This window comes from Neltuma alba, unplaced genomic scaffold, assembly GCF_004799145.2.
Source record: "Neltuma alba isolate B1F8T4 unplaced genomic scaffold, ASM479914v2 tig00002358_pilon, whole genome shotgun sequence".
NCBI classification, from domain to species: domain Eukaryota; kingdom Viridiplantae; phylum Streptophyta; class Magnoliopsida; order Fabales; family Fabaceae; genus Neltuma; species Neltuma alba.
In genome coordinates, this window is record NW_021632830.1 from 217,230 (window position 1) to 242,816 (window position 25,587).

Genomic DNA, 25,587 nt, shown 5'->3' on the forward strand with positions numbered 1-25,587 from the left:
TGAACCGATGAGTTGACATGTAGGTGGCATATGACCTAGACATGGACCGAAAAAAAAAAGGGTTAATATAAATTTTGGTCCCTCAAATTTGGGACTATTTTGGTATTGGTATCTAAAATTTAAAACTGATGGTATTGATCCCTAAAATTATATCTATTTCTGGCTGTTGGTCCTGACAGCTTTAGACTCTCCTCTTTTTATCTGTTCCTGTAAAACTATCTGCTTTGCTCTTACCTGGTTTCGGCAGCTCTGGTGGCTTGCTGGTCATGTTTGCCTTCTTGTTGGAGTTGTCAGTGAGGTTCTTGTTGCTTCTTCTCAAGTTTCTTACTTTGGTGATGGGCTTCTCTTTTTTCTTAGGAGGTTCATCATCATCTGTATCAGAAGAAGATGGCTTCAATGGGGGTGGTTTTGTATCTGAAACCGACTTCTTCTTCTCATGAACTATTAAGTCACCTTTTTGGCCAAAGGTAATGGAGGGGGTAGAAGGTTTAGCTAAGAATGCACTATGTTTCCTCCACACTAATATCGGAGTAGAAGCTTTGTGTTTTGACAAAAGTGAATCCCAGATTGTGTAGGGTCTCTTCGACCATAGCCTTCCATTACTTATGCCATATCATCAAGCTTTAGTTGCCAAGTCAAATGCCACATCATAGGTTAAAAAGTTAGTCGCAACTCAAACAAATTTGACGGTCTAAAGCTATCAGGGACCAACAGCCAGATACGGATATAATTTGAGGGACCAATACTATCGGTTTTAAATTTCAGGGACTAATACCATCGGTTTTAAATTTCAGGGACCAATACCAAAACGGTCCTAAATTTGAGGGACCAAAATTTATATTAGCCCTTTTTTTCCGGTCAATGTCTAGGTCATATGCCACCTACATGCCAACTTATCGATTCATGTCCAGGTCATATGCCACCTATATATCCAACTCATCGGTTAACAGTGTTAACGCCATGTCAGCAAAATTTAACAGTGCCAAGATGTCAGGGACCAACAGTTTGAAATGGATATAATTTGAGGGGTATAATTTGAGGGACCAATACCTCATGTTTTAAATTTTAGGGACCAAAATTTGTATTAACCCTATTTTAAATTTCAAAACTCAAATGTGTGTATCTGGGTAAGGAAAGCCCACCTTTTTTCAATCTGTTCTTGTCTAACCCGAATGCAGCCCGCTTATCCTTCTATAGAGATAACTTCTAATTGATCATTTATTGATAGACAGACTTCACAGCAACAAAACCAGGCTTGATGGAATTTACAAATTACATAGGCATATAAATACAGATGTAGTATGCAACTATCTCTCTGTAAATGGGAATTTACAAACCACTTAACATAGAATAAATCTCTTTAACATGAGGGTGTGACTTATCTTGTATAGAGAACTGATGAACTAATCCCTTTAATTCAATCCAACTACAGCCTGGTATTTTCTTTAGGTTTCTCTCTTTCATTATTGTCCTAACCATTTTCACATTGTCCCACATGCCCACACTAGCATAAACCTTAGATATGAGCACGTAAGAGCTTGGACCGAAAGAGTTTAGCTCGATCAATTACTCAGCAAATGGCTTTCCTACTAAGAAGCTCTCATGGATTTGATAAGCACTAAGCAAAGTCTTCTAAATCACGTCGTTTGGTTCGATAGGAATTGTCTCAACGAGGTTTTTGGCAGCTTCAACAAGCCTAGCTTGACAAAAGATGTCTACCATACATCCATAGTGTTGCACCTTAGGTTCAACGTTTTATACTCTTTGCATGGGCTCAAAACACATCAATCCCTCCTTTAGTAAACTGGAATGCCAATAAGCACTCAACACAGCAATGAATGTGATATCCTCCAGTTTAATAGAATCCTTTACCATTTGGAAGAGAAAGTTGAAAGCCATTTCACTCATCCCATGAATAGCCAAGCCACTAATCACAGCATTCCAATGATCAACACTTTTCTGATCAATATTTTCAAATACTAAGATAGCATTCTCTATGCTACCACACTTGGAACATATGTCAATTAGAGTAACACCAAGCTTACCACTCAAATATTTACTATTGTTATTCTCTAAATATCAGTGTATGACGGCTCCAACTTCAACGTGTTCTGATTGGGTGATGGCCGTAAGAAGAATCAACAGGGTGGTATCATCTAGTTGCATATTTGCTTTTATTCTCATCTCATGAAATAGCTTTAGAGCTTCAATGCAATAACCATTCTGAACATAGCCAGCCATCATGGTGTTACAAGAAATAGTGTTTCTCTCAGGCATTCCATCAAACAATCTCCTTGCACTAAGAACATTACTTGATTTCACATAACCACCAATCATGGTTATCCAAGTGACCAAATCTTTTTTAGGCATCTTGCTAAACAGTATCTAAGCATCTTCTATATTTCCAAACTTTAAACATCCGTCAATCATTGTGTTCCATGAAATTAAGTCTCTCTTGGGCATTTTAAGAAACAGATTCCAGGCACAATGTAAGAATGGCTGATCACCCAAGAGGGGGTAAATTGGGTGTTAAGTAAAATTAAAAACCTTTTTGCAATGTAATGAAATTAATAAAAAAATTCTGAGTATAAACATAATGAATTGACATAAGCATAATCACAATAGTAAAATGATTTAGCTGGAAATATAAAGAAGGGAAGAGAAGATGTAAATTGTGATTTATCCTGGTTCAGTCCTTACTGAGCTACATCTATTCCCCAGGCTCCTCTTGAGATTTTCAATCCACTATCTTTCTCAAGTTTAACACGGGTACTTAAGAACCACTACAACCACAAGTTTGATCCGGGCACTTGTGATGCCACTTACAATCCTTAGACTAATCAGTCTATTCAACAACAACCTCATATTGAGGTAAATACTCCCCCTTACACACCGTAAGGATACAATCTAATAATGATAATGAAGATTGAATATTTCTTCTCTCAAAGAAGTGATAGATAAATCTTAAGCACGTTTGGGAAACTCTCCTCTCTATCTTATGAATACATATGTTACAATCTTTGAAGTACAAAGAAAAGGAGTTTTCTCTTGGAACTCTAAATGAGAATATGTTGATTCGGCATTTTAACATTTGATGTTGTAAGCTTAGACTCTTCTCCCTTTTCTTGTTTTGAATGCTCTTCTATTTATAGATGATGTTGGGTACTTGACCGTTGAGCTTTTGCTTGCCGTTTGGCTTGAATATGACGGTTGAAATTAGTTGTTGGAAGCTTTTGACAAAAGTCAATTATTCACATCATAAATTCGTTGTGGCTCTTTACCTAAAATAATCTTCCTCAAATCAAGTGATAAGTATCTAATAATCTTAGATACAATAAGTTGGAAAACCCAGAATCAATCATCAGATATTCAGATATTCAGAAAGTAAGATGAACTTACTTGATCGATGTCTTGATCGATAATCCTTTGATCATTCATATTATCGATTAATTATAGGAGAAATAGACTTAACAAATGTATGCATTTATCGAGTAATTTATGGATCAACAGATGATCGAACATGTGATTGATAACTGATGAAACATGAATGCAATGAGCTTTAAATAGATTATGCAAGGATAATCTTTTTCAAGTTACGTTTGCCTTCGTATCCTTTCAATACAGAGTTATGTGTAAAAGGAAGGCTGAGAAAAGCTTAAAGATAAAAAGATGAAAGATTTTGAAGAACATTATGAATAGCTGTTATGAAATGAACTGATTCAATGATCGAGTAAATGATCAAAAAATATTTGATCGATCATATTATCGATAAAGCTAAGTATAAGAGAAATATATTTTCAAAGTCTATTGATCGAATACTTAATAGATAAACAGTTGATAGGAGAAATGATCGATAAAAAGTTTCAAAGAGATTTTCACAGTGAAGTTACTGAATATAAGAAGATCGAGTAAATGATTGATTAAATATTAATCGATTAAGTGATCGATAAATGAACGTTGAAATCTCTTTTTAGAAAAGACTAGGAAAGACTTTGATTGATCACGTTATGTAAAAAACAGAAGTTTCAGAAGATTGGATGATCGATCATTTTATCGATAAATCAATGATTGATCAGGTGATTCGAAAATGGCATAAAATAGATATATGTAGTGAAGGTGATGATGATCGATCATTTGATCAATAAATGTCTGATCGATCATTTGATCGATTAAAGATGTTGACAGAGTACTCAAACAGAACACATTATCAATAAAACTAGTAAGTTATCATGCAATGATAGAGCAGGTTATCGATTAATATCTGATCGATAAAGTGATCGATAAATGATGAATTAACCAAAATATAAAGTGAGTACGAAGACTTTACCATTTATCTGTATTCTCATTGATAACTCGTTGATCAATCAGGTGATCGATAAATCTTTTGTTATGAGTAAGAAAGTTCAACCTTTTTCTTAACAGCTTATCGATCAACCAATAATCAATTAAGTGATCGATCATTTCCTGTGACATCTTATATTAAGCAGTTATACCAATGATTGATCAGTTGATCAATCAATTTAGCAAGTTATTAAGCAAAGTAAATTATCCATCACGTGATCGATAAAACTTAATAGTATATAATTTCAGAATGTGATATTGGATAAAAGCTTAACAGTTATTCAGAGAAACTTACAATTTGTTTGATGGCTTATAAAAAACCTTGTTTATCAATCAAGTGATTGATAAGTAAATTTATCCATAATGTTATCCGAAACCCATTTATTCATAACGTCATCCAAAAACCATTTATCCAACAGGTTATTGATAAAACCTTCATAATACATATGAAGATAAAAGAGAAGAATTGAAGGGATAGTACCAATAACTCAATAAAGTGATCGAGTATATACTTGCTTGATCAGGCTTGAGTAACATCTGATAATAGCTTTTTATTTTCTTATTTCTTCTAGTGCTTTTACTCAATAACATATTTAAGTATCATGTTCCTCGAGAGCTTAATCAATCAATGTAGAACTTCTAGTATTTGCCTTAATAAATTCGAATTCTGATTCAAGTAAAACGAAGGTCAACTTTGAGTAACTATGAATCTTCTAATTCAACTCCAAATTTTACAAATGATCTATCCCTAAAAAGCTCTTTGAGTGTACTTTCTAATACCTTAAAATTCATTGTAGTTGTAAAGTTATCTTCATCACAGTTACTGAAGGTTAGAATAAAGTTGTTAATCCTTACTGCAATGTTTCAAATAACATATCTCCCTCATATAAAACTCTTTGAAGTTTATTTTGGTGTCTATGAACTGTGTTTTGAGTCTAGTTTCATATGAATCAAGTTTCACCTCAAACGAATTTGTGGATTAAGAGATATTAGAGAAATATCAAACCTATGTCAGAGCTGAATGAAGAACAGAGCATAACAGAGTATGTGTTTGATAGATAAGTCTCTAATCGAGTTCTTGATCAATAAATACCCTTGAAAATCACCTCTGAAGCTTATTTTCAATGTTTATATGAAGGGTGACTCAATATATGATAATATGACTTCCGGTTTGTATATTTTAGCTTCTAATTGTGCTATTCAACCTTCTAATTGAGCATAGCAACCTTCAACATCAAATCTATGGATTTGAATCTTGATATTTCTATTTGATCTTGCAAGTTCTTCTTTTCTCAATCTCTTTTCTTCTTCTTCGTCTTGATCATTTTCTATAACTCAAAGTTCAACATAATGACTCCTTTCTTTTTTTGAGGAAACTATACAAAATATTAATTACAATAGTTAGCCAAAATATAAAATAAATAATTTATGCAAACTTTTTGCTCTATTATTTGACATCTTCAAAACTAATCATCATATCTAACACACAATTCAATCCATCTTTGGATCTCACATATCCTTTGATCACTGAATTCCAAGTAATTAGATTTTGCTCCTTCAGAGGTATATTGTCAAACAATTCACGGACTTTCCCAACCATCCCATATTTGACATACCCATCAAACATTGAGTTATATGAGATAGAATCATGACAAGACATTGTGTCAAACAGTTGACGGGCATATTGAACGCACCCGAATCTCAAAAAACAACTAATCAAGCAATTTTTCAAATATGTATCAAACTTAATTTGCAATTTACACAGCAACCCATGAATCTGCATTCCTTCTTTTATCAAACCCACTCAAAAGTAGGCTTTCAAAACCAGAGAAAATGAAAACTTATCCAAACAAACCCCCAATTCAAGCAGGGTCCTCCTGTTCTCGAGCATTACAATGTGCATGATGCTTGAAGAAGATATCGCGAGCAAACTCAACAAGAGACTCATAGGGTGAAGAAACAAAGTGAGGATGAGTTTAGTAGTGAGAGACGAGTTGTTGATTAGCCCAGTTGTGATCATTCTTGCGTGGATCTAATTCACGTTATATATGGTTTTGCATTTATGAAACAAGACAAAAGTTAGGGTGACTGAACTCCACAGCTAATGTGCATTGACGCACACAACCATCAATAAATCAAAATTTGATGGCTACGTCAGCTGTGTTGTCCAGAAGATCATTGACTTAGAACTTCTTTTAATGGCTCAAAGCAGTATATGGACATATCAGATTCGAACTACTTTATCTCCTGGAAATGACTGACTTCAAAACCATATCTGAATATAAAATTAAGCTTTCAATTCTTATTGTGAGATTCCAAACCTTGAGCTCCAAATTCAAGCCTTGGAACATATAAGAAACCCTATATTATAAATCCACATTTATTCCTACAATGAAGAAAAACCAAGTAGATGCTTTTTTCTTGATCAATTTTTCTCAAAGATGCAACTGAGTATAAAGCATCACCGCATATTTTCTGCATTGAAGTAACTTTATGGGAGCAACAACAAGTCAACATTTTCCATTAAAAAAATAATTGAATGGCTCATTTTCGTATATTCTCATGTATGGTATTTCAGGAGACGAAGGACAAGTAGGGAAAAAGATTATCATCTATGCTATAAAATTTCAAATCGAGGCCTGTATTGTGTGATATAGAATGAATATGAAGAATTGATGAGAGTTAAACAGAGCCATTACTAGTTCGGGTGTCTCCGCAATCGATTGTTGAGTCCTCTGTTCTACACTGTTTAGTTTTCTTCCCTTTTCTCGGGCTTCTCCTTCGCACGATCTGTGTCTTCTGTGTCTTTGGCTTCATCTTATCTATTTTTCTGGTAACGTTCGAATAGGAAAGTTGATTGTGGATCGTTGGATTAGATAGTTACTTTGGTGGAGATTATGACCATCATATTCAAAATATCTTTTGGCCAAAAAAATTCAAAACATCTCTGTTGTCATGAATATTATAATTTGTGGATATCCGTCTCCCTCTTTCTTCTCATATTTTGGTGCTGCATTACTCCTTCGCTATTTTTTTTGTAAATTTTGCAACTCACCTCTCACTTACATTTATAAATTTTATTCTCTATTATTTGTTATTTAAATGAGTTTAGTCTATGTGTAATATTATAACTATAGATAAATAAGACGTTATTTGTATTCTAATTGAAGGAAATGAATACAAGATGGTTCTCTCAATCTCTTGTCTCCATCTCTTCTCTATGCTTTACTTTCCTGATTAGTTCTTACCCATCATATGGCGGTACGATAGTCTAAAATCAGTCAAGAAAAAACTTTCCAAAACCAGTTGTTCATCCGGTCTAGGAAGTGTCAAAGTTTCTAAATTAAACCAATTTTAGGTAAGGTCTTAAAAGCTCATTTTAACAAATCCCCAAAAAAAAAAATCTACTAGTGGGTGATATATGGTAATATTACTGGTAAGGGTAATAAGATAAATAGAAAGAGGTAGTGGTCTATAAATAGGATGTTAGAGGTTGTATTGCGTGCACTTGTATACATGTCTTTACTGTTTACTCTATGCTATTTTGATCCTAAATGTAAAGCCCATTTTATAATATAATTAGGTTTTACATTTAAAACCAGAGAAATATATTGATCAAGCTTGTTTGTTTCTTGATGATATTCTACGTTAAATACTTATAATATAATACTGAATTTATACAACTTAATAAAACCTACACACATGAATAAGATCTTGTAACTCAATGACAATACACATTTTAAAATTAACAAGTTCAAATTTTGTATTTACAAGACCTAAATAGATAGATATTTCAAAATAAAAGTGTTACAAAAAAACTTGCACGCTTCAGTTTTGCTTTTATAATAACTCCGGCATAAAGAAATAATTTGCCCTAATTTATAAATTCCAGCTTAGGTAATACCAAATTAATAATCCAAATTAGAATCTGGGTATTTCAAATGCCAATTTTAAAAGGATTATCCCAACACTTACATGACCACATGGAATAGTCACCCATCACTTCTGTCCGCATTAATTAGCGCCTTTGACTTCTCCTTATACGCCCATGTTTTGACTCCTTTTTAATAATCAATCGTATGATAAAAGAAATACTATGATATTTATGTATTGAAATTATCCTTAACAAAGAAAACATACGACCGAGGAACAAAAATTCAGAGTTGAAGAAGAAAATGTCCCGGCCCCCACGTGTGGACGCTGTGTAAATAATAATGATAATTTATTTTAATTGTTGAAATAATAATTATTATATAAATTGATTATTTTTACTTGAAGAAGCAGATAACACAACTAACGAAGGGAAACCACCACAAGACCGGTTTTTGACCGAGTCAAAACTAATGGTCAAGCAAAAGGCAGTGTGAACATATAAAAGAAAACTTCACCTCCCAAGAAAGATGTACGAGAGAAAAAGGCACTATTATAAAGATCCAACCGTCGTAATTAATATAAGAAATATAATCATGTAATAAAGCCATACAGAATAAATCCATCTTCACACGTACACATATATACATATATAATAAGCCAAACAAATATATGGGTAAAACAAAGATCATGAGACATCAACAAGGGTTGAGTTTAGCAGAAGGAACTGCTCTCCCATAACATGGTAAACTAAGATCTAAAACTTCGCTAAGAGAAGTGTTCACATTTAATACTCAACAGTGTCTTGAACAAAATTCTCTAATAAGAGGATATTTGTACTTATATACAACAACAAAGATCACAAGACGTCACTGGGTTTGGGACCTCTAATAATAACGTGCTGGCCTCCTCCTCCTTCTATACCCTTCTCTAATATGCTGCCCCATTATTGTACATGTTGATCAAATATGCAACGACCAGTATTGGCAAGATGAGGAATGCCCAGATGATGAAGACATAAATTGGGGTTTCATCACGAGAGATGAGGAATGATATTAACACCAAACAAGCTAGAGAGCCTGAGATGATATCTCCGGTACATCTGTAGATGCTTCTGCTTGCGATAAAAATCCACCTTCTTGCAGAGTTTTCCTCCAATGGCGATGCAATGGGGTACTGCCTCTGCACCATAGAAGTTAACTCCTCCATCAAGTCACCAAAACCTCCATATCTAGGAATGGACCTGCCACGATTAATTAGCATAATAAATCTGTATGTTCTTAGTGATGAGTCACTGTTACATCATAAGAAACATATGGATAGCGCTTTTGTCTAGGTAATATAATAAATGAAGAAACTTTAGAAAAATCATGCAAATTTCAAAATATTTGAAATTAGTCAAGCTATTCTCTGTAATAAATGAGTATTGTCTTTCTTAAAATATTATTGTTAATCATTAGCATTAGAACAATCTTTCAATTGATGGAAGCACTTAATATGTACAATCATATTAGGATTACCTTAAAGGTAAAATAGATAAAATATTGAAGATAAAAGGTGGGTGCACTTCAGAAGTGACAGCTCACACGTTAGACTAAGTTTGGTGATCGACTTGGTATTAATCAGAGCCTTGAGTATTGATTTGTGAGTGAGAAATTCTGAAGCAGTTCAAGGGCACCGTATCATTTAAACATTCTCCAATAAAAATGCGCCAATTCAGCATATGTGTTGATTTGTGTGTGAGAAATTCTCAAGTGATTCATCATGACGAGAAATTCTTAGGTGCACGCAAAGTACCACATCATCTATGCACTACCCAACAAAATCACAACATATCAGATGTCTCTATCCTACATGTCAACTTAGATGGCAGCTTTCTAAATCCCAATTTTCTCTTTTCGACTTGACAAAATTACTTGCTCTTTCCTACTTTTTTACTGATCAGTAGTCCCATAGTCCTTCTCCCTCTTCGTATCTCTCTTCCCGTCGTTACAACTTATAAGTCACAAGTCCCTTGTAGACTTGCGCATCTTATGATGCTTCCTATTAAAAATATCTAGTGCTTTTGTGATCTTTTCTCACCTCTCTCATACAATTTATTTACAATGAATTAAGGTGTATTGAGTACTCTAAAATATTTTTTTTAAGTGTATCCTATATTCTAAAGTATTTTATGATATATCTAGCACTCTGAAATAATTTTTTAAGTATGTCTAGTACACCAAAGTATTTTTTGTGCATTTAGAACCTAAAAATATGTTTTGGTGTATCCAATATCGAGGCAAGAAAAATATTTCAAAGTACTGGACATTCCTAAAAAATATTTGGAATATACATGAGAAAATATTTTGGAATGCTTGATGCAAATCATCCCATTTAAAATTTATAAATAACTCATGATATCATTTCTTTTTTAATATAATAGTTTAAGCTAGAAAAAGGTTAATACTATTTTTAGTTTTTGAAATTTTACTTTATTTTAATTTTAGTATTTGAAGTTATTTATTTTTATGGACTAAAAACACTGTTTTGAATATCAGAAATTGTTAGACTAAGCAGATTAAATTAAATTCTAAAAATCAAATTCAAAATGATGTCAAATTTGAAGTTATTAATTATTATTATTTAAATTTAATATTACTTTTCATTCAAATTAAAATTAAAAGTAAATAAAAATATAAAACTTTATAAAATTAAAATAATATAAATTTGAAATTCCATTTGCTAGAAAAGTCTACCCCTAAAGGTTGAAAATATCCAAATGAAAAAACAAAACGAAAATATGCAGATGCATGTCAACGTGTGTGTGAGAAGGGGGTGAGAATGGGAACGAGGAGAAGGGACTCAAGGAAGAAGGGGACGGCGCGATCAGTTGAGACCAACAGAAAAAGGATATGCGGAAGTGATGTTTGCAAGGGAAAGAAAGGACAGCGCGATCAGTTTATTTGGGGAAAGAGAGAGGACGATGCGACTGTGGACCGTAAATTTGGAAAGTAGGAGAGAAAAAATGGGGATTCAAAATGCTGCCACTTGAAGTTGATACGATAGGGTTGTGATTTAATTGGCAGTACATAGATGATGTGGTGTTCTGGCTCCACCTAAGAATTTTTCAACATCATTTAAACATTCTCCAATAAAAATGCACCAACTCAGCGTATGTGCCTCTTTCTCCAACTGAAAATTCTGTCAAAATTGACCTGGAAAAAAAATGTCAAAAAAAAAAACCATTTTTCATCGCTGTCTTTCCTCTTCCTTTTCCTCTTCCTTTTCCTCTGCTTTTTCTTTTCCTCTTCCTTTCCCTCTCCTTTTTCTTTTCCTCTTCCCTCTCATTATCTGCACTTCTTTTCCCCATTTCTCATTGCCCTCTTTTCTCATTCTTTTCCTTTTCCTTCTCATTGTCCTTCACCGGTTTCTCTTTCGATTTGTCTCTTCCTTTTGTAAAACCGTCTTTCATAGTTTCTCCCACTTATACCCCACCCTCCCCAGTTTTACCGCGCACACCTCCGCCACCAAAATGCCGTCAGGGAAGAAAAAGAAAACTTATGAACTGATGAAAAGGCATGAACCCAGAGTTAAAACTTAGAAGGAATCAAAGAAGCACTGGGTACACGGAATGGAGGTGGCCGGAATATAATGTGTGTATATGTATAAAAACAAATCTCACATCGAGGAGGTTAAAATAAAAGTGTAGGTATTGAGACCCCGGGAATGAATATTAGTCGTTACCAGAAGAGGAGGAAGATTGACGTAAATGAGTTTCACGTCTGTGATCAATGTAAACTGACTTATGAGGCATATATAGCATCAATTTAGTTAATTAGAAACTTCTTCCTTGTATATATGATGTTTGTAATACATATGTGTGTGTGTATATGATGAAGTTAGACACATACATATTGAAGCAGATTGATTGATCCAGAAAACAAGAGAACTGAGGCAAATTGTAAGATAGAAAGAAAGCAACTTAAACATGAGAAGAACTTGCTGGTAATAGAGGAAGAAATTTTAGAAGAATCATACTCCATCTGCTTCCTAATTAGGAACTATCTACCAAATTGCTCCCTCCCATTTTCCAATAAGCCTCTCCTAGATTTTCTCTCTTCACATTTTACGTGACTCTCGTTTCTCCTCCTTTTCATCTTCTTTCTTATTATCATTCACGTTTCTCTCTCCTCTTCTCTCTTATAAGATGAGGAACTGACTGAAGTTATAGGATAGATAGAAAGCAACTTAAACAACCTAAACAGAACTTACTGGTCGAGGTTGACGATTCTATCTTTTTCTTTTTACTGGAAAAAAAGAAAAAGAAAAAAAGACTAATGCATGAACTGTTTAGCAAAAACTAGAGAATCTAGGCACAACATAAGATAGAAAGAAAGCAACATAGACAACATGCGTAGAACTTAGTACTTACTGCTCAAGATTGATGATTCTATCTCTTTTTACAGGAAACAAAGAACTAGTTCAAGGACTGTTAAGCAAATTAAAAACTAGAGAACTGAGGCAAATTATAAGACAGAAAGAAAGAGAGTAACATGAAGGAGATGAGTAGCATCATGCAGTAGCAGAGATTATATAATTAAAAGAAAGCAGATTAATAAAGGTGATGCTGATAACTAACCTAAACACGCTGAGAAGAATAGTGGGTAATGTAGGAGAAGGCATCTATATTGAGATGAAGGAATTAATGAGTATAGGAAATTTGGTTAAGTTGTGTTGCGCTCTGCAACTCATTTATAGAGAAGGGAACGCACCCTACCCTTTTGGCAAATTACCATTTAGTACAAATGGCAACAGGTGCGGCGAGGAGAATCCAGTAAATTCATGTCCAACAGACTGGACCCACCAATACGTACGAAGGCAATATGACCGGGCGAAAACAAGAAATCTCAAAACCTTTAAACTCAACATGAGTTTAAAGGTTTTGAGATTTCTTGTCTTCGCCCGGTGAGTTTAAAGGTTTTGAGATTTCTTGTCTTCGCCCGGTCATACTACCTTCCTATAATGACTATGATAATCGAGGAATTCTTAGGTACTCCCAGAGTACCACGTAACCTGTACGCTGACTAATAATATGATGCCATGTGAAGTAACTTTATCCCATCTGTCAGCTGACATGTCAGCTCTCACACTCTCTCATATTTTAATAAACTCGCATCGAAATTCGTGGCCCTTTTAATCTCCTCTATGGCTCTATTCTCTCTCATGTACATCCCTTTTTTAACGCCTATTCGCTATTTCCCCTCATTCAGGCACATCACTTGGCCCCCTCCTCTGGTATTTCTCTTCCCTCCTTCGCACTTGTATTGCAAAAATTTTAAGATGATTTCTTTTTCATTCCACAAATTTTATTTGCCTTCATATTTCTATAAAAAATATATAATTATAATTTTATATATTATAATCATTTGAATGGTTGAATTTGAAGACAAAGTTAATAAAATTTAAAAATTTTCTTAGTTTATGTGAAACATATTAAAAATAATTTATAAATAGAATAGGAGAAATAAAAACTAGTGGACTAAAATATGCTATATAAATTTAAACAACATAACTAAAATGTAAATTCAAAAAATCTAGCCTAACTTAAAAATTTGTTGGGAATTGCAATAATTTAAAAGCTTGCATAAAATGCAAGAGACTCATAAAATTATATAATTAGAATTATAATTTTGGTATATAATTATTTTAACATGTTACTTGATTTTAATATATAAAATTATAATTATATATTTTTTATATAGATATAAAGGTAAATAAAATTTGTGCAATGAAAAAGAAATCATCTTAAAACTTTGCAATATAAGTGTGAATGAGGGAAGAGGAGCATCGGAGAAGGACGGTCGGAGGGTCAGAGTGACACGCCTGAATGAGAGAGAGGGAATAGCTGAATGGGTGCCGAACAAGGGACGTACATGAGAGAGAATATAAAAGATTAAAAAAGGACACGGATTTCTATAAGAATTTATTAAAATATTAGGGTGGGTGGGTGGGTGGGTGCTAACATGTCAGCTGACAGATGGGATAAAATTACTTCACATGGCATCATATTATTGGTCAGCGTACAGGTTACGTGGTACTCTGGGAGTACCTAAGAATTCCTCATGATAATCACTGAATGAGAGCCCATCATTGTCCACGTTCCTGACACACACGTATTTTATTACTTTTTTTTAATGTAATTGTGTTAAAGTAACTACTTTTATTTTTGATGTGTGTATGCATATACACAATTTGTTTGACATGTCAAATATTTGGATGGTATTTCCTGGTCCCACTGTAAGAATAGTCTGCATAATAGCATCATTGATCATCCTAGAAGCTCAGATTTAATTATATATTCAACAAAAATTCCCTTGTTAGTTCTACAGTATATGAATTTTTTTTTTAAATAGTTTGAAAAACTTACAGTACATAATTTTATAATAAATATTAAAGTAACAAAATTTTGGTGGCATTTTGGTCCTGGCAAAAAAAAAAAAACCAAGCTAGCACATAATACATATTAATAAATAAGTTAAAGAAACTGAATACGCAGCTACAATAATTGATCGTATTTGTATTACCCGTAGGATCGAGAAAGATGCCCCCCCGGACCCTGGGGCCTGAAGGAGTATTCTTACTACTCCTCTGACCAATGTTGTTCAAGAATATCACAATATTACACACACACACAGATATAAATCAAAAACTGCTTTTTTAAAAACGATTTCAAAAGCATCAAAAATTTACTTATTATTCATACAAAAACAGCTTTTTAAAATTAAAAAACATTTTTGCCCTTATATTTGTATTGTTCTTATGCTTTTCTCTATATATTCTTTATGTTTCCGAATCAGTTTTTAGTTATTTATTTTAATATTTTCTTAAGTAAAAATAATTTTTAACAGTTTTCATAATATTTTTAATTTTAATATTATTTTTTATTTACATAAATTATGTAGAGTATATCATCCAATTAATTATGTAATATTATTTAGTTCAAAAAATTTCATATTCATTAAATATAATTTTTTTCTGTTATAATAATTTAAAATTACTATATTTTGTTTATTTTTAATTATTTTGTATTATCTAATAAAAGTCATACCTATTTTGATTATTCCACAAACTAAATTTACTTATTGAATTATAATCCAAATAACTTTTTTACTTTAGGAACTAACTTTTATAAAAATCAATACAAACATAAATCACGCTACCCAATTTAAATTTTACCCAACCTCATTTTTTTAAAAGTTAAATTGAAAATAAGTTATTTTTTCTACTGCTAATCCAAATGGACCCACTATCATAAATGAATAGTTTTTAAATAGTTTAATTGAAAAACTTACGGGATAATTAATATATAAGTCCTTATAGTTTCAACTGGTTTTTAATTAGGTCCCTATAATTTTTTTTTCTTTTTATCAGGTCCTTATACTTTCATATATTTTTAATCAAGTCCTTATAATTTTTTTTCTTTTTATCAGGTCCTTATTGTTTTACTTTGTTTTTAATTAGGTCCTTGTAGTTTTTATTCTTTATTTTACAAATAATAACATTTAAAAAATAATAAATTATTGTAACAATCTTATGTTAGTATTCTTTTAAATTTTTAGTTAAACAAACACATTATTTATTTTCAATTCGAATTTTTATAATTATAAAATTCAAATTATAATAATAAATTTTTCTAAAATTAAAATATGATTATAAATAATTTATATTTAAGTATAATTATTATTCTGATTATTTATTTTGATAGTATTATAAAATGGACTATCGATTGAAACAGTAAACAAGTATCTTTTGCTGGTGCCACTGAAACGAGGAAATTATTCAGCAAATTCTTTTGGCGCGTGACTTCCTTTGTTTATTGTGTGTGTTTTACTAATATAAACTATTTTTTGGCCAAATAATGTAAACTTTATTAATTTTAAATATTAGATCTTATAAGTTGGACAAAATTTGCATTAAGAAATTAATGGTGTTATAAAAAATTTATTTTATATGTACATAGGAATGAGTTCGATACTCATGAGAGTAATGAGCATCTCATCAAGCTCATCATATGTAGACCATTTGTAGATAATTTGGATAATCCAGATTTATGTTTTTATATTTTTATTTTTATAAAAAATTATTTTTCAAAAAACTATAGTTGAGATATTATTGTTGTTTTAAATTTTATACTCACTAAAATAATTATTTTAAAAAATAAAAAAATAAATATGAACCATCCAAATCAGATTTGGATGTAAACTTATTAAGTATTTAAAAGATATGACTTTTTTTTAAACTTATTCAAAAAAAATAAGTGCAGCTTAAAAGAGAACCGCCTATTGCTCGGATCATTTCAAATCTGGTCTATGTTTCCTATGTAAATAAGGATCACTTTCTTTGGAGCTCATCGATTTAATCGCTTTGACGAGCACCAAACTCCCAGATAAATAACGTTTTCAATGATAAATTGCACGTAATTAACAATAAATGAATTTGATAGGCTTTATACAAACTTAATACTGAGTGGTCTTTTAAGGACAAATGCCAACCACAAGCCAAGTGAATGAGTGGCAGCCACAGTGTATCACCAAACTCGGGGAGCCCCAACATAGCTGTCACTTTTTCTTGCCGCCCTTCCATGCTGTTTTCTTTTCCATAAGTATAAAAGAAACAAGGGCTGGTAAAAAAAAAAGGGAAATGATGATAAATTGATCCCCGCTAAAACCATGCTACCGAAAAGGCTCCGTGAATCGGATGGGGTTGCATTATGAGAGTGCAAAGTCTTTGGGTGGCATTATGAGAGTGCCAAGAGCCTAAGACTTGTAAAAGGTACCGTGAATTTGATTGAGTGGCATTATGAAAGTGGAAAGACTAGTCAGGGACAAAATTGCCTCCCCATCTGTTTGCTCTTCTAAAAAAAAAACTTATTTAAATTCAACTAAAATACTGAAATTTAAAAGTAGGTTTACATTTTGAACAAATTTCTAATCAGGTTAAGAAGTCGAATTAGAGATTTATAAATATTGTTAAAAGTCCAGAATATCCCTCTATAATTATAATATGTGTTGTTACCTTTATATATTTTTTTTTCTCACAAATTTTTTTCCTCAAATTTTTTTGCTACATTTTTGTGAAATTTGAAAATAGTAAATCTTTAGTAGAGGACAAAAAATTACACCATAATCATTGATTCACATTAATAATTATTCCAGCGATCTCATTAATGTAGCCATGTAGGTCAGTATTAGATTTAATTTTGGATGAATTTAATTTACGCTTAGTTTTAATATTGATCCATTTTCCACATACTTAATAATATGTACACACGTACAATTTTTGCATTAAACAATTACATTTTTTTAACAGAACAGACGTACATTTTAAGAGAGGAAAACTCATTCAGATGATGAACCTTTTTTTACAGACTTTGGATTGAGGAAAGTGTTAAAATTTATTATTCTCATATTTTAGAAAACAAATTTGTAAGGGAGAAAAATATAAGTAACAACTCATATTTTAATTATAAAAGGGTATTTTGGTCTTTTTACAATGTTCATAAATCTCTAAAGAATTTGTTCAAGGTGAAAGCCTGATTTCGAATTTTAGTATTTCAATTGGATTTAAATGGGATTTTCTCTTTTAAATTTGATATTTAGAAATGGACAAAATTTATATCCACTTACTTATATTTGTTATGCATAGTTTTTCATTTAAATCTCACCATATGTAATTTTTACTATTTATAATGACGTAACATAATTTTATCCAAACTCCAACAGCAATGTTCAAGATAGTTCAAATGTTTCGTGATCTGCAACTGCAAGCAATAGATCCATACCAAGTTTTAGTTTAATATCTTAAAAATTATGTTACGTCATATATTTATTAGGTCATTATGTGAAAACAGACGCCTTAATTCTTTAATTCCATGCAAACTTTTAGTTTGATATCTTAAATAAAATCTCTTGCAAAGTTATTTTTAGAATCAAAAGTCTTTTTTCCCTTAATATTTTCATGCGAGATTGCAAGCTGAGATTATTTATTTGCTTGCATGCTTTATTTTTAGGAGGCACAAATATTATTCTGTCAGAAACAATTCTGTTTGAGGTACCGGTAGACATTTTTTTCTAGGCACATGTATTCTACTATTAGAAGTAATTATATTCAAGTCACTATTAGGCACTAAGATAAGCACTTTTCCCAAAATAGATTTGAACTTTGATTCACCATGTTGTGAGAGATAAGCTCCTTCTATTAGAACTGACTTCCTCTGGTTGAGAATTTTTTGTTTGACAAGCACAAGTATCTTCTTGTTACAAGTAATTTTATTTGAGACATTGTTAAGTACTAAATATGTACACATCTTCCTATGCCAATGTGCGGGTGGATGTGTGTTGTGTTTTGTTGGGCTGCTTCAAAATTTAAATTTCTGTGAGCGAACTTAGTTGGGCTGCTATAACTTGCGGCACAATGTAGGTGTTTAATTGTCTAGTACGTTTGGAGTATATGTCAATCATTTTATTAGTTAGGGTTAATACAAATTTTAGTCTCTCAAATTTAAACCCAATTTGATATTGGCCCCTGAAATTTAAAACGTGTGGTATTGGTCCCTGAAATCATGTCCGTTTTAGACCGTTGGTCCCTGGCATCTTAGCACCGTTAAATTTTGCTGACATGGCGTTAACACCGTTAAACTGATGAGTTGGCATATGACCTGGACATGATAATTTGGGGTCATTTTGGTGTTGGTCCCTCAAATTTAAAACTGATGGTATTGGTCCCTCAAATTATATCTGTTTCTGGCCTTTGGTCCCTGATAGCTTTAGGCCCTCCTCTTTTTATCTGTTCCTGTAGAACCCTCTGCTTTGCCGTTATCTGGTCTCAGCGACTCTGGTGGCTTGCTGGTTGTGCCTGCCTTTTTGTTGGAGTTGCCAGTGAGGTTCTTGTTGCTTTTTCTCAAGCTTCTTACTCTGCTAATGGGCTTCTCTTTTTTCTTGGGAGGTTCATCATTGTCTGTACTAGAAGAAGATGGCTTCAATGGGAGTGGTTTTGTATCTGAAGCCAGCTTCTTCTTCTCATGAATTGTTAAGTCACTTTTTTGCACAAAGGTAGCAGATGAGGTAGAAGGTTTAGCTGAGAATGCACTGCATTTCCTCCACACTAATATAGGAGCAGAAGCTATGTGTTTTGACAAAAGTGAATCCCAATTGCATAGATTCTCTTCGACCATAGCCTTCCATTGCTCATGCCACATCATCAAGTTTTAGTTGCCAAGTCAAATGCCATATCATAAGTTAACAAAGTTAGAGCCAACTCAGACAAATTTGATGGCGTAAAGCTATCAAGAACTAACAGCCAGAAACAAATAACTTTGAGGGACTAATACCATCTATTTTAAATTTCAAGGACTAATACCAAAATGGCCTCAAATTTGAGGGACCAATACCATGTCCAGGTCATATGCCACATATATACCAACTCATTGGTTAACGATGTTAACGCCACGTCAGCAAAATTTAACGGTGCCAAGATGTCAAGGACTAACGGTCTGAAACGGACATAATTTCAGGGACCAATACCACACGTTTTACATTTCAGGACCAATACCAAATTGGGCCCAAATTTGAGGGACCAAAATTTGTATTAACCCTATTAGTTATAATATAAAATTTAACTTCTTATATTAAAAAATGGTGCGAACATAAAATCAGGAAACAAATTAAAATTCGTTAAAAAAAAATGCTTGGCAATGATAAATCACTCTTAATAAATATTATTTGCAAATTAAATCACAAAAAATAGTTTATACTCATGCAAATACTATAATTTGTATAATAATTTATTACAAATTTAATTGAATATATGAAATTTATATAATATAAATTTCTAGTACGCCAAATTTACATCTAAGTTTAAAAAGTATATTTTTTTAATCTCAGCACTGTTAGTATCATTTCACAAAAAGTGTTGATTCAATAAATTCAAACAGTAACTATATAATTAAATACTGACAAAACATATTTATAATACAAAATTAAAATAAACCAATTGATCCGCCGACTTATTTATAATAAAAATGATAACAAGCATAATATGTCAGCTTCCTATCTCAAAGTTCTTGAGTCAACATTTTTTGTTAAATGAGAGAGAGGATTTTAAAATAAAAAAATAAAAATGCACATTTTAATTTTAAAGAACCAGATTGACACTAGATGGAAACGAAACTAATTAAATATATACTTTAGTTTTTTTAAAAAAAAAATAATAAACATGCCACCTCGACACTCTCGTTGGTGGCTGGAATTTTTTAATGACAAAGTTGGCCGATAGAGCGGTAAATGAGTAAAGAAGTGTTGTCAATATCTCAAAACAAATGGCCTTTTATATTAAATTATCTTTAAAATTGTTCTATTTTTTTTTTGTAATTTTTTTCAAGAGTAAAGTAAGATCCAGTATCCTAATATAATTTTTTAATAGTATCCAACACTCTAATTTTATTTATAGTTTATGATGTTTAATGCATTATAAATAAACTGAGGATGTTGGAACTTGTATGTAGTTGGAAAATTATATCAAAGTGTTGGATGCTAATTTTCTATTTTTTTAAAAGATATTACTTTTTCATTTTGCAAAACACTCAACGAAAATTAAATTATTCTTTTTTGAAAAAAAAACGAAAAATTGTTCTAGGAAGAAGGAATGAGACAACGCGTAAGATGTTTCTATTTTCTTATTTTATTCCGATCATCCAATGGAAGTTTTGATGCAACAGAGAGGGCCCTCTGGTTGAATGATGACATTGTTGAGAGTTTCCAATAGCTGCAAAACGAATCTACGAATTTGTTAATGAAATTTAGACCATTCACACTCAACATATTCGGAGAATTGTTATGAAATTTAAGAAAAAAAATATAGTTACAAAAAATGATCTCAATCGTAACAGAACAATATACATTGACAAGCTTAGTACGGAATCACAATTTAATTTGTCATTAAAACTTTTTGATAATCTTTTTTTTTTTTTGAGACCTCAACTTAATTTATCCTCTGATTATTTCATTAAATTAGTATGAAAATATTAAATTACAAAATAAAAACGAATAAATTTGATTTAAGATGGAGATAACTGACATGGAAGGAATGAATTACGTACATTCCAGATTTTTTTTTCTTTTTAACTTATTAATCTGTCCGAATAAGTCTGATATTAACCCCCCCACCCCCAAAAACATGTGCAATCGCAAAAGAAAGAACCAGGTTTGAGAGCATGGCATGTAGGAGCAAGCATGGTCAACTAACGGTCAGGCAACGATGGCCCCATTATGATTTTGCATATCCTATTTGTTTAATTCGTGTCCTAAACACAACCAATCTCTCATAGCTTTACCTTTAGCAACAAAACAACCATTGTTCTTCCTATCATCAATTCTCAGAGGACTTTTCATCTTCACCATCATCTCTTTCACCAACTTTTTCACAGGAGATTGTCCCCTGAGATTGCTATGCTTCCCTGAACCACACAACACAACAATTTCTGCAGGAATCGCGTAAGTTGAATGGTTCAGCCTTCGTCGCATTTCTTGCAACCAAAGTAACATAATTAGATAATATGAACCCAAATGCAGTCCATGTAAATCCAGCTTTGCCTGCTTAGTGTCCCAACCATGACCTCTTCTAGAATCTCGGTTGACCTGATTAGCTCTCCAACCACCATAGATTCATCTCCTTCCAAACTGGCATTCAACTCCTCAATTGACAATGGGAAGCCATTCAAGTCCACCAACTTTCTCATGAGAACAGGACATGAATTCAGAACAGAATTATATGTCCTTTTCGAGAACGGAATCGATGTATTCCTCATCCTTTGAAGCCATGAAACCATGTTTGTTGGCTCACCATGCATTCCGTACGCTGAAAGAACCATATTTGAACAAACTGTATCAATAACAAACCCTTTTTTTCTATTTGAACCAAAAGTCTCTCCAAGTCTTGGAATAATCCCAATCTTCCATAACCATACATGATAGACTTGAATTCAAATGCTGAAGGTTCAAGTGCTTTGATTCTCATATTCTCAACCAAATTCTCTGCCTCACAAGGCCTATCCATTGAACATAAACCACTGACCATATATTCATAAACATGACGTTTTATGTAATTAGAGGATGATGAACTATGAAGAAGCTGGCTTAGGTAGGAGTAAGCAATCTCAAACCCTCTTTCTGAACTTTGCTTGGAGTGACACTCTAACAATTTACAATAGAAAAGAGCCAGATCTCGAGAGCCAGACTCTAATTTGGAAGTGCCTTCCGAAATTAGAGTCTCCCAGGCTGAATATTGCTCCTGTTTATCCAGCAAAGCAGCAAGCTCAGCTACAATCTTAGGGTTCCAACTGTACCAAGGTGCTTCAGCAATTCTTGAATAAAGCTGCAAAATTTGCAAAAACATCAGATACTCTAATAATCAACTTGAGGAGAGAGATAAAGAGTAAAGTACTAACCGGGAAGGCAACTGAGGAGAAATGGGGTTGAACTGTAGAAGGAGAGAGGAGATGGCAAAGAGTGCTGAGAGACACTGATTTAGGTGAACTTTGTACGAATCTCCGGATCAAGTTGTTTGTGGTCGAAGGGTCTCCAGATGTCACCACCTTCTTCAGAAAATGCTGACCTTTGTTTTGTTAGCGCACATTCTACCATAACTCCAAGCTTTGGTCCTTGGTTCCACCATAGCTGGACACTGCTCAACATCATCTTCGACGTTAGATATATAAAATCATGTCCTTCTTACACAGACCTTCACGGAAAAAAATGGGTTAGTGGGAGGGTAAAGATATAAAATTCCATATAGTTTAGCATGTTATTCACAAAGGACAATTAAAAATAAAAGAAAAAGAAAAAGAAAAGCACATTTTATGTATGAAACCTCATCAACGATTCAAAGAAACCTTATCAACTATTTCGGGAATTGGCATTGCTCCAATTAGATAGCAAGAGTCAACCAACATTTCTAAGTTCATGGCCATATGACAGGCATATATTCTCGAGGAGCCAGTGAATTGGAGAATACGGAAAGCATACATTGTCCCTATAAAGTGAATAAAAAGACACTAACGAACTCTCAGTAACTCAAATAGTTCTAACATTCTCGCAGTAGTTTGCCTCAATCACTGCTTACATGCAATCAAGCACATATGTATATGCATTTATGTATGCATATAACTATGATCAAGCTTTACTCTCTTATTAAATTAACTCCCCCAAGTCCCATTGCAGAAATTAGGCCGAGAGATAACATGAAGAAAATGATGATATGATGCAATTCAAAACTCAAACAGCACATCGTTGCCAATTAATAGTGTGTTATGGGTAGATTTGAACTTATGTTGGATTGTTTCCATATTAAGAGTGATTTTGACAGATTAAACATGTTAGGATGACACATGTATGTCAAAAACATTTTTAGCTGTACAATTACTAAAAGCAACATGAGCCTTACAATGTAGTGTAATATTAACAACAGTACGACTGAGTCAAACTGCAAATACTCAGCAATAAATTTTCTTCCAGCTATAAATAAATTTAACTAACTATTTTGATTTCTTTTAAGGTTAATGATTAATGCCTAGCTTTAATTTAATAAAAATATTTCAAAAAAATTAATTTGCTTTTCTTGACTATTCACCTAAGTCTGTTAACCATATATATAACCCTACAAGTCCATAGCCCATTCCTTCACTAACCCTCCCTCCCAAAAAGAAAAAAAAAACCACCACCATCGCATCATTACAGGCTTTTCCCCTCAAAATCATTCCGAAAAAAGATAAACTTGACAAGCAATAAATGGAAGAAATCAGAAGCAGAGAATAACAATGTTGCAACGAAGAGATGTTTTTTCTTGTTTTTCTGTGATATCAATGTTGCGCCGAAGTAAAAGAAGGAAAGCAGAAGCAGAAGAGAATAACAAACAAAAGCAGAAACTAAGTAAGAACAGGGAAAAAACAGGGGCAATGACAAATCCAACCCACTGAACACACAAGAACCAAATCGCCCAACAAGCTACGAAGCCATTTTTGATAAGCACTACCAAGGGCTCACTCTACACATTGAAGTTTAATCCGACAAATTTTTTGGCCTCAATTTTAACCGGAGTTAGCTATATCAATGAATTGAGAGATAGGATTCATTGAATTCAAGGGGAAAGGGGAAGATCTGAGGCTATTACCGGTTCGGGTTTCTCCGGAGCCGAATGTTGAGTCTTCCGTTCCGCCTCCATTTCGCGTTCTTCTCCAACCTCGCTTTCTCTTTACTCGGCTCCATCTCTGTCCCCCGCATCTTTCGCTCTATCTTATCTGTTCTTTTCATGTAACGTGAAAGACAGGAAGATTGATTGTGAACCGATGGACTACACGGTTGTTCGGGATGCTCAAAATTACCTTAAAAAAATATGAATTAAAGTGTAATTTTAACAATAAAGTTTACATGAAAAGTATTGGATACCATAATATTTATTTAGGTGTAAAAATATACATGAAGTTGTTAAAAGAGGATATTTGGTACCATGCCGTTAATGTTCGTTAGTTTTACCGTTAGAAGGGCCTATGAAATCACTTTTAAAGTGTATTTTTAATAATAAAGTTTACATCAAAGGGCATTAGGCATCATGAAGTTTATCTGGATGTAAAAGTATACATGAACTTTCTGAAAGGAAAAAACTAACAAAATGTTTTAACTCATGTAAACGTTCATTAATTTATTCTTTGGGGTCCCACCAAATGCTATATTTTCTCTCCATCAATTTCATTTCCAAGTCGATTCATCTTTCTCTCATCATAGACACACACTACATACTTCTCTTGTCATTTCATTTTCTCAATCCCCAAGCCTTTTATATGTATTTACGTAAAATGTCTTTCTCTTCCAGGATATGAGGTTCATTACTTGCACCCAATTACTACTTCCAGTCCTTAATATAAGACACAATAGACTAATTTAAGGAGATTAAAAATTTAATAAAATACGTTAAAGTATTATATTTATCGTTTTTTCTAAATTATTTTGTTTGGCTTTTAAACTAATATATAATCAAATAATTATATAAATATTTTAGAGAAATCATGTGCTATATGCTATATTAAGTAATATTTAGAGAGAATTACAATGCGGTCCCAAGAAAGGAAAACAATTGAAAAACAAGTCCCAGAAGTTGTTATTCTCACTATAGGACTTGTTATTATAGGCTGTTAAGATTGTTATTGTGACCTTTTGGTAATTATTTCTCTTTCTGTGGGACTTGATTGTAATTTCCCCCATTATTTTACTTCTTTAATTTTTTTTCAAATTTGGTCATTATACTAAAGAGAAAAGGAAGTAGAAATGACTAGAGAGAGAAAGT

General features: G+C 32.6%; 2 pseudogenes; both read right to left on the minus strand.

The window, feature by feature from the left end:
- Positions 1-181: 181 nt before the first annotated feature.
- On the minus strand, positions 182-16,836 carry LOC114722562 (pentatricopeptide repeat-containing protein At2g45350, chloroplastic-like; annotated as a pseudogene).
- A 4,635-nt stretch (positions 16,837-21,471) lies between these two features.
- On the minus strand, positions 21,472-22,946 carry LOC114722572 (pentatricopeptide repeat-containing protein At2g17033-like; annotated as a pseudogene).
- Between the last annotated feature and the right edge of the window lie 2,641 nt (positions 22,947-25,587).